Source organism: Sphaeramia orbicularis, chromosome 22 (assembly GCF_902148855.1).
Source record: "Sphaeramia orbicularis chromosome 22, fSphaOr1.1, whole genome shotgun sequence".
NCBI lineage: Eukaryota > Metazoa > Chordata > Actinopteri > Kurtiformes > Apogonidae > Sphaeramia > Sphaeramia orbicularis.
In genome coordinates this window covers 13,358,763-13,368,852 of record NC_043978.1, presented here as the reverse complement: position 1 = coordinate 13,368,852, position 10,090 = coordinate 13,358,763, and positions in this window count along the sequence as shown.

Sequence of the window (10,090 nt, the reverse complement as noted above, 5' to 3'; positions counted from 1 at the left end):
TGATATTTTCAATTTTATTTCATTCTAAATGCTTTCTTTCATCCTCTGTCATGCATTTAATTTTTCTTCTGCATTAAAACTTGAATTTTTGGCCACTAAAAGTCATGACGATAAAAGAAATAACATTGTTTTTGATGTTGTTGACATGTTTTATTTCTAGAAATCTCATTTTACTTTATTTTAACTTAGCATTTTTCAGTTCTATTTCAGCCAAGATGCTTTTCTTTTTCTTCTATCATGCATTTAAAGGGTGTAATTCTGCCCTAAAATAAAAAATGCATCGGTTACAGAAAAGCAGAACTACCAGCAACAGCTTTTTCATTCATGCCAGTCATGCACGCTGCTCTATGTTTCTCAGGAATGTTTTATAGTAAACCTGTGTTTTTCTTGCTTTGGACGTTTTTTTTCCCCATTTCCTTTCCTTTTTCTCCTCATTCTTACTTTAACTGACCATTTTTCTGCTGCAAAATGAATAATAAAGTAAAAGCTGCAGCCTTTTCCTGTGAATGAAACGTGCAGAAAATTCATTCAAGTCCAGTTCAACCTCGCTGTCCTCCTACCGTCAGTGATGCTCATCCAACAGTTTGTTAAATCCAGGTTTCCAGGATTCCTCCGTTCTGCTTCAGCTTCACATTCAGCTGCTTCGGTATTTTTCCTCCAGACAAACAAACGTCTGTTTTCCTTCAGTGAATTGTTCGCTCTCCGCTCCGCAGCCTCGATCTCCTGAAATATCCTGTTCACAGCAACAGGACTCGACACCCAGCGCTCCGCCGTGTCCTCATTGGTCCGTGCGGAGGCAGATGTTTCCTGTTGCTAGGAGACTGAGTAAGCATGGTGACGACGCTCCGGCATCAGGCCTCGTCCTCCTGCAGGGGCGGAGCTAGAAGATGTAGATGAGAGGCAAAGGGAGTCCCCAAATACATAAAACAACTGCACTTGTGTATACACGAGTACAACTGTACTGCATGTACGTACAAATACACATGTACTTTTGTGAGTTTTCTTACAGTTTAACAGGTTTTACTCAAAAAAAAATACAGCATTAATGTATTTATTCACCTTTAGTTACTGATAAAATGCACATTTGCATATTGAATCCTTACCATGAAGGTGCTTTGTGTCACCACTAAAGGTAAAAAATTTGATGTTTTAAGAATAAAAAAATCTAAATTACAAGAATAAGACAAAAATCAGCAAATTACACAAATATGGTTGTGTATTTCAAGAATGAAGTCATAAAAGTTGTACTATTAAAAAAATACATAATATTCCAATATAATTACGTCATACAACATCTTCATATTGTGGGAATAAAATAAAATACTTTTTTGTGAGGAAAGTTGTCATTACAGCAAGAGGGTTGAATATTTTTTAAGAGTAAAGTTGCAAAACTATGAGAATAATGTATTGTTTTGAGGAAAAAAAGTCCGGATTTTAGAGGAATAATGTTGTTTAATTAAATAATAAAGTCCCAAATTACACAAATAAGGTCATTATATTATGATACTAAGGTTGTAATGTTCTGAGAGCCGTCTTTATGACAATAGAGATGCAGCATTTCAGGAAAAAAGTAAAGAAGAAAGTAAAAAGTCACAGTAATATTGTGCAATATTTAGTCCCTGTATATTATTTTGTGGATAATTTTACCTTCAGTTTGACTCATTTTACTCAATAGTTCACAGATATTTAACTCTTAAAGTCCTACAGTAAAATCTGTAAAACACTAACATTTTTTCTTATATTCCAAATTTAAAAAAAACAAAAAAACAAACTATAATGTGCGAAGTCATGTCAGTCACAAATACATTAAATATTGAACTGAACATTAGGTTCTGGTTGTGTTTGACTGGCAGATAATTGATAATCTATGAATATAAAATACAAAGACCTTTTTGGAGTATTTTTAGCTCATTAAATGTTATTTTAATATTTTACTCCATGTTTTTTTTAAGTTTAGATACATTTTTAAAGATTTTTTTCACTTCTACTTAGTTGGATCGATTGTAACTTTCAATAGATTTACTGTTAAAATTCTTTACATAAAATAACATCGTAAATAGTAAAAAACATATCAAGTGAATTTAAGTGTCTGGATCTTAGTACAGTATATAAAAATCCGTCTTCTGTCTTTTTGAGGATGAACCATCAGTTCATTATCTTCTTACAAAAAACTGAAACTGAAACCAAAGCATCTGTTTCCAGAGATTAGTCTAGTCCCAAACACTTCTCACACTAATCTGATTTAATCTGTGTTGTTTCCTTGGGGAATTTTGGCAAAAGATTTAAAAGTGGAAATCCACACCAGCAAAACAACAAACTGATGGACTGTGTTGTTGTTGTTGTTGCAGAACCTGGTTTCCAGAATGAAGACGTCTGAACGCAGCTCAGGATGAAGATGGAACCACAGAAAACAGATGGCACACAGACGTTCCCACAGCAGGGAGCTTCTGGTTTATTGGCAACGACAAAACTTGGTACAAAAAGTGCTTTCTGGGTGCCGCGGGGGCTCAGCATGCACGGCCTGGACCAGATCTGAGGAGCAGGACTATAGACTCAGGACTTGACTGGAACAGTTTTATATGACCAGTTTAAACACTGCAAAAATCCAAATCTTACCAAGTGTATTTTTCTCATTTCTAGTCCAAATATCTCATCACACTTAAAATAAGACATAATCACCTAAAGAGTAACTTTTCAGTGAGATATAAGAACTGATTTTTTCACAATAGAGCTGGAAAATCTTATTTCAAGAAATCTTACCAAGATAATTTTGACCTGTTCCATTGGCAGATTTTTTGCTTAATTCAAGATTTTTTTTTTACTTAAATACACTTGGTAAGAGTTAGATTCTTTCCAGTGAGGAAATAAGTACATTTTTGTACAAATGCCAGATGTTTCCTAAAATAACAGTCTTTCATTTCTAAGGTATTGACTTTAGACCCACAGGGCCACCGTAGTTTTGAGCCTCAAAGCATCATAGTAAAAATTTGAATGCAGACAAATCATGCTTTGTTCTAAAATAGTGAAAACTGATCAAAATATGTAGTAAAAGGTTCCTCAAAGTGTCATCTGTTCTCTGGTACTTTTTAACCCATAAAGACCCAGTGCTACTTATGTGGCACTTTCAAGTGATTTATCACCATTTATTGTAATATTGTCCTCTGTATTTTGCATTTTTTTCAGTGAAAATCAGGTATTTTCTTTTATTTAATTCACTGATCATGTAGATGTTCATAAAAGCTCAGGTTAAAGTTGAAGGTTATTGAATCAAAAACAAAGAAAAGTGAAGAAAAAGTGTTTTTTTTTAGCAAAGATGTCATTAACTGAACACAAACCCAGTGTGTCCATCCACTGTCATTTATCAAACTCCATGGATTTTACTGTTGAATCAATGTTGTAGAAGCCAGATGTGTTCATTGTTTTTGTGCCTTTTTAATGATTTTCTTGATTATTTCATCAGTTTCTTGTTAATTTTGTTAATCATATTCTTAATTTTATTTATTAGTTTTTTCATTTTATGTTAAATTTTTTCATGATTTGGTTCATTTTCTTGATATCTTTGCTCTATTTGTTCAATACTTTGGACATTTTATTGATTGTGGCAACTTCCAAATTAATTTTTCTCTACATTTAACTTTTCCTAAGTGATTAATCACCATTTATTGTAATGTTAACTTCCACATTTTGTATTTTACAGTGAAAATCAGGTAAAAATTCAGGGTAGATTCAAAGATTATTACATAAAAAAAGGAAAAATGAAGAAAAAGTGACTTTTTCTGTAAAATATATCATTTATTGAACATAAACCCAGTGTGTCCATCCACTGTCATTGATCCAAGTCCATGGGTTTTACTGGTGAATCAGCGTTGTAGAAGATGACTGTGTTTCCATGTTTCAGGTATTAAACATTTTAAATCAGCAGATGCTTTTGGTCAGCGGTGGCTTTTTGGGTCTTTATGGGTTAATCTAGTCTAGTTTAGTCTGCAGACCTGATATGGTCCTGGTCTTGGTCCTGGTCCAGGTCGAGCAGGTGCCCTGTGTAGAAAACTCCTTCCATGCATGCGGTCCTACAGCAGCATTCACAGGGAAACACGAGTAGAAGGCTTCATGCAAATGTCGGATATGTTTCACGTCTCCTAAAGAGGCAAACAGACGTTACAGGCACTTCATCAGAGTTTACAACTGTTTCACATCTGCAGCACAATCTGATTGTCTCACATCTGGAGTTCACACCTGGGGTCTAAACGCAGCATGCAGATGTGTCAGTATCATAGAAATCCTGGTAAACATTGAACATTTAATATCCTAAAAATATAGAATACGTATTATCGATTATGTACATGACTCCACATGCATAAAATAGGGCAGTCTGTGCAGTAGATATGGTTCATCATGTCACTGTTCACACACACAAAGGTTCTGAGCCAACAAATAAATAAAAATAAATACAATTCACCTCCCTGATTTGGTTACAGCCCCAGATTTTTACATTTATGTACAAATAAAAACTAAACGTGTTGGTTTTAACCCACAGTTGGTGTCAGAGTTTTCCGGAAGCACCAGCTGACGACGAACCATACTGGATTAAAAAACGAATTATGGATAAAAGTCGACTGAAAAGGCGAGGAGATCCTCCTGAAAGTCCATAACGTTCTCCACAGTCTGTCCAATCACAGCAGAGGAACTGCCGCTGTAAAAACACCTTCATCTGTCTAATTCCAACAAAACAAAATGCAGATCTCTCAAAGTAATGACACAAAAATAACACTTGTATTTGGAGCCATGTGTTGAAATAATCACATACGAGAGTTTTTCTCATATTTTTGGTCACATTTCAGGGTTTTCCTCTGTCACCTCCAGCTCTTGAGAATCTCTAATGCAGTGGTGTCAAACTCATTGTAGTTCAGGGGCCACATTAAGCCAAATTTGATCTGAAGTGGGCCAGACCAGTAAAATAATAACATAATAATATATAATAATGTCAACTCCAAACTTTTCTCTATATTTTAGAGCAAAAAAAGTAAAATTATGCCATGAAAATTATCCTTTAACTATCCTTTAAAACAATGTAAATATCATGCACAAACTGAAATTTCTTAAGAAAATTAAGTGCAATTTTAACAATATTATGTCTCAGTTTATCATCTACACATCTGAATTACAATTTTCAGATCACAGTGGATCTACAAATACAAAAAATATTTATTAAGAGGTGGAATATTGGTAAACTTGCACTTCAGACACTTCAAAATGTTCATATTTGTTCAGGTTATTTGTGTTTTTGTGAAATGATAGTTTGTTTTAATGTAAATACGGTAACTGATACAGGGACTGATCTGCCTTGGTGGAGGTCTGCGCTCTGCGAGTGCTTTTCTAGTTTATTATTATTATTTATAAAAAATATGTTCTTTTACAGAGGAAAGTTTTTTGATTTAGTATTAAATCCTGTTCTGATCAAATAATTTTTTTTTTTAGTATTTGTGCATATTTCTGGAATAATTACATTTTTTCAGGAAACATTTTCTTAGAAGAAGAAACGAAACAAAAAATATTGCCTTCTTAACAGTATCGTGATATGTCACGATATATTGTATCATGGTCCTAATATTGTGAGTTGTATCGTATCGTCAGATTCTTGCCAGTACACACCCCTAATCATGTGACCATAGATGCAGTCCATTCAGCTGTTTAACACTAAACTACATGTTTCTCCACTATCTTCACACAAACTCTGACTTTCTTAACTTATAAAATGATTGTTTTACTTGACAAACATTACAGGTATAAATGGTGACACATTTAAAACAGGATCTAAAAGTTATTCTGATGTTATATCCATTGGTGCATAGCGGAAGGGGCAGGACTTCAGCTCTAAAAAAATGTTTGTTTGATAAATAAACAGTAAAATCATGGTTCTGGACACCACAAATCAACATGGAGATCTTCAAAAGTAACTATTTCAAGCAAAAAATTTGTTTTCAATTTCAGATTATTTTTGTGGTCTAAATATTCCAATATTTTCACACAATTTAGTAACAATAAAAGTGAGATTTTCTTGCTGCACTTAAGTGCTGACGTCTGCAACAAACCTGGACAGAATGCAGCCTCTGGAAACCTCAGGAAAACCCTGGTTACCAAACAGTTTTAACACCATAATCAACATTTTCTTCAAAATGACTTATTATAATAAAATACAACAGTTGTAAAAAGCTTGAGCCAGTAGAATACGTGGCACAAAAGCCAGATGGTCCCACCTCCACCTCATTATGAGTCAGAAAAACCTTCTAAATTGGATTTTGTTCTGAGTATTTACTGGTACAACCCTTCCCTGATCCAGTTACAACATAATGAACAATCAGAACTGTCACTTTTTGTACATTTTTGTAAACATCTGTGCCCATCAGAGTCAAAAATACTGAACTAATAATCATAAATGTGGTTGTGGAACGTTTTTATGTTGTGGCTAAACATTAGATTTGTGTGATTTTATGTTGATGTTAAAGACAAAGCCTAAAGACCCCCGTTTTAACTCTTTATCAGACTAATTTAAAGGAATATGTCAGTAAAAATAAAAGCATTCCCCTTCATTTACAACCACCTGTTATATAAATGGACCCGTTTCCATAGTAACTAAGTAAACGTCCTGTCGTGAAGGCTGTGAGATGTGTAAAAACAGGTCTGAGTTTTCTGTTGATGTTGTTCTGTCTCTGAAACGTAACTTAAGAACGGTATTGAGTTAAGAAGTGGATGTAAAAATATTTACAAGGTTAGAGGTGAATGGAGTGGATGTAGAGGATATGTTGCCATGGTAACCAGCACTGGCAGATGGCGGACATATGTATGTAATCAAACGTGACATTTACAAGCACACATTAAATCAGTTTTTATGTGTAATTCTTCTGTTCTAGGTGTAAAATGGCAACAGACACGTACACTCAAGGATTTTAACATTTAAAAGCGTCTTTAAAGCATCGTGTTTTTCACATTGATGTGATGACTTCAATCCAATTTGAGGCCTTGTGTGTTTTATTTGTGTTTTTTGTTTTGTGTCTGTGGTGTGATTGTATTAAGGAGTTTCAGCTGATTCCTGTTACTTCTAAAACTCAGTATCTCAGGAACATTTTGACTATCATTTTGAGAACAGCAGTTAAAAGGCAAAACCCTGATGCTGTTTTGTCTTTTAGATACGAAAGTTACTAATGAATAAACAAAGAGATGAGAGGAAAAGCATAAAACTGTTAATTTTGATGAGGTAAAGTAGATCTGTTTCTGTGTGAACGATGTAGTGTCTTTTACTTGTTTGCTTGATCATGAAGACATTTCGCTGCTGAATGTCACAATGAAAATAATGACATTGGAGAATGTGTAACAGCTCTTATTCAGCTGTGCTTTACAGGAGCAAAATATTCACAAAATTAAACGTTTTTGTATTTGGGTGCTTCTATGACATTGGGACATTTTGGTATCTGGCACTTTTCCAGCTTTTTAGACCCAATAATAAAATAGAAATGTAGACATATTTCCCCCCAGGGATGGACCTAATGATGACCTCAGATAAATGCAAAAAAATTATACTCTTGCTCTAAGGAATCCCATAATTATTTAATCTTTAATAAAATATTGGGGTCAAAAATAGAACCCAAATTGGGACATGAAAACCTACCTAGGTGTCAGAGCATTTGCTCTTGAAATCATGTCTATAAATGGTCTTCTATAGACTATAATTAAAGACACTGTGTTAAATTTGATGATCCTAGTAGTTTTTGTATTCCACACATATGGGTTTTTCATGAATCTCAGTCTCATTTCGAGTTTTGTATGTAACCCATCGTGTCCACTCGTGTTACATACGGAACCTGCCCTGTTAAATGAGTATAAATTGTGAATGATTTTGCAACAGCAGTCATTTTTGTGAAACACTCTGCCTTGCATAATTACTTCAATTCCCAAAATGTACCTGTGAGAGAATAAAAAGATATTCAAAAAAATAGTAGCTCGTAATTTTTGTGTCCTTTTGACCGTGTTACATGCGGATTTTTGTATTAAATATAATGTAAAATAATATAAAAATGTGTTTTATCTGAAAAATAGTTTCTGTTTTATCAGTAAATATTTATTTTCAAAATAGACCCATAGTGCTTCCAAACTTGCTTCATAACATTTGTCTACATCTGGTTTGAATTTTTAGCCCCATGTCCTGTTTTTAGGACCAGTTTCATAGAAGGACCCATTTACTGTCGTCTCAGTATTTTCTATCAGCTTCTATTCCGCTGAGCAAATTGTTTTTGTGTCTTTATCAGCATATTTTACCCAAATTTTATCTACTTATATATTTTTTTGCATTTTACTAGTGTGCTTTCCTAGTTCAGTCGTTGACTTCTTAACACGATTGGATTTTATTTATTTTAATTGTCCCATCCCTCATAACGCTATAGATTCAGTCTAATAATCACCATAAATAACAAAAGGATCAATACAAGTCCTGGTATTTTTATGTGCCAAATGTCACGTCTCTCCATAGAATCTCCACAGAATCTCCTCAAATTTGGCGTAAATGTTCACTTGGACTCAAAGATGAACTGACTATAATTTGGTGACAAAAGGTCAAAGGTCAAGGCTAGTTTTTGCCTTTGATCTGCTGTAAGTTCCACTGCATGAAAAGATTATGATGCAAAAATAACGTGGTCTGGGTAGAACTTTGCATTGTTGTTCTTTGTGCATAAACTGCATCAAGAACCTGCACCAGAAATGATCATCTGCATCCTTGTTGTAAAACATATTGTCCTTAACTTGATGCATTTGTGTTACTACATCTGATAACTGATTTGTTCATTTACAAGGCAAGGGGTGATGGATTTAATTAGCATTCAACATGCACCCACACATCTCTATGAAAATGTCTGTCTGTTTAAGATCAATTTTCTCAGCTATTTTGAGTCAGATTGATTTAATTCTCAGTAGGTAGGTGGTTGTAACTGAGATGCTGCTGATGTGAGGATAGTGAAACAAACAGAGCTGTAATCCGACCTGATTATACAGTGGGTCAATGTTGATGTTGAAGAAATAAAGTCAAAAAGGTGGATGGAAACACTGGAGAAAATACAATTTTACCAAGTGGGTCAAGTCACGCGCCTACTGACTTTGAATCAAAAAATTAGAATTGAGGTAATGATTTCAAACTTTTTGTACTTCAGTAGTATAACATCTGAAGTTTTTAAATCCATTAAATTTTTTTTCCAAAAAAGGATTTTCAAGAAAATTACGGAACTTTTTATATGAACTAAATTCAGTCCCTTGGAAAGTTCTCTAAGAATGAATAATAACATAACTTATCATTGCTATAATTTGAAATCTCAATCATATATTTCAGTTTTCAGTATAGTTTTATGACCTTTTATACACCCTTTTATCATTACAAAAATAATTTTGTCTGAAAAATTGAGGTGAGTTGCTTTTTTAAGCATTTTAATATCAGATGGTGCTGGTTATGTAGGGAATTTCACTTTTCTCAAAAAACATGTTTTTTTTTGTTATCACTAATTAATCAAATGAGATAAACCAATGGAAATTTCTGAAAGTAAGCATTTAACCCTCTGCTTAAGCATGGCTTCATTGGAATTTAAGATTACTTCGTCACTAATCTAAAAAGAAGATTTATTTTTTTTCCGTACATAACCAAAAATAGGTCTCGACATGAAATAGCTAGCTTGCGAAGGATTTTTTTCTTTCACTTTCTACAGATTTAACTTTTCAAATCAATAATTATGATATGATATTGTCTTCATATGGATTTGGTATACATGAATATTACATTCTCTGGAAAATATTTCCTCTTAATTGAGATCAAAGGGTAGTTATCACAGGACACTGCAAAAATCTAAATCTTACCCAGTGTATTTTTCTCACTTCTAGTCAAAATATCTCATCACACTTAAAAGAAGGCATAATCACCTAAAGAGTAACTTTTCAGTGAGATAGAAGTACTTATTTTTAGTCAATAGATCCGGAAAATCTTATTTCAAGAAATCTTACCAAGATCATTTTCGCTTGTTCCATTGGCAGATTTTTACTTCCGCCAAGGAACGGCAGA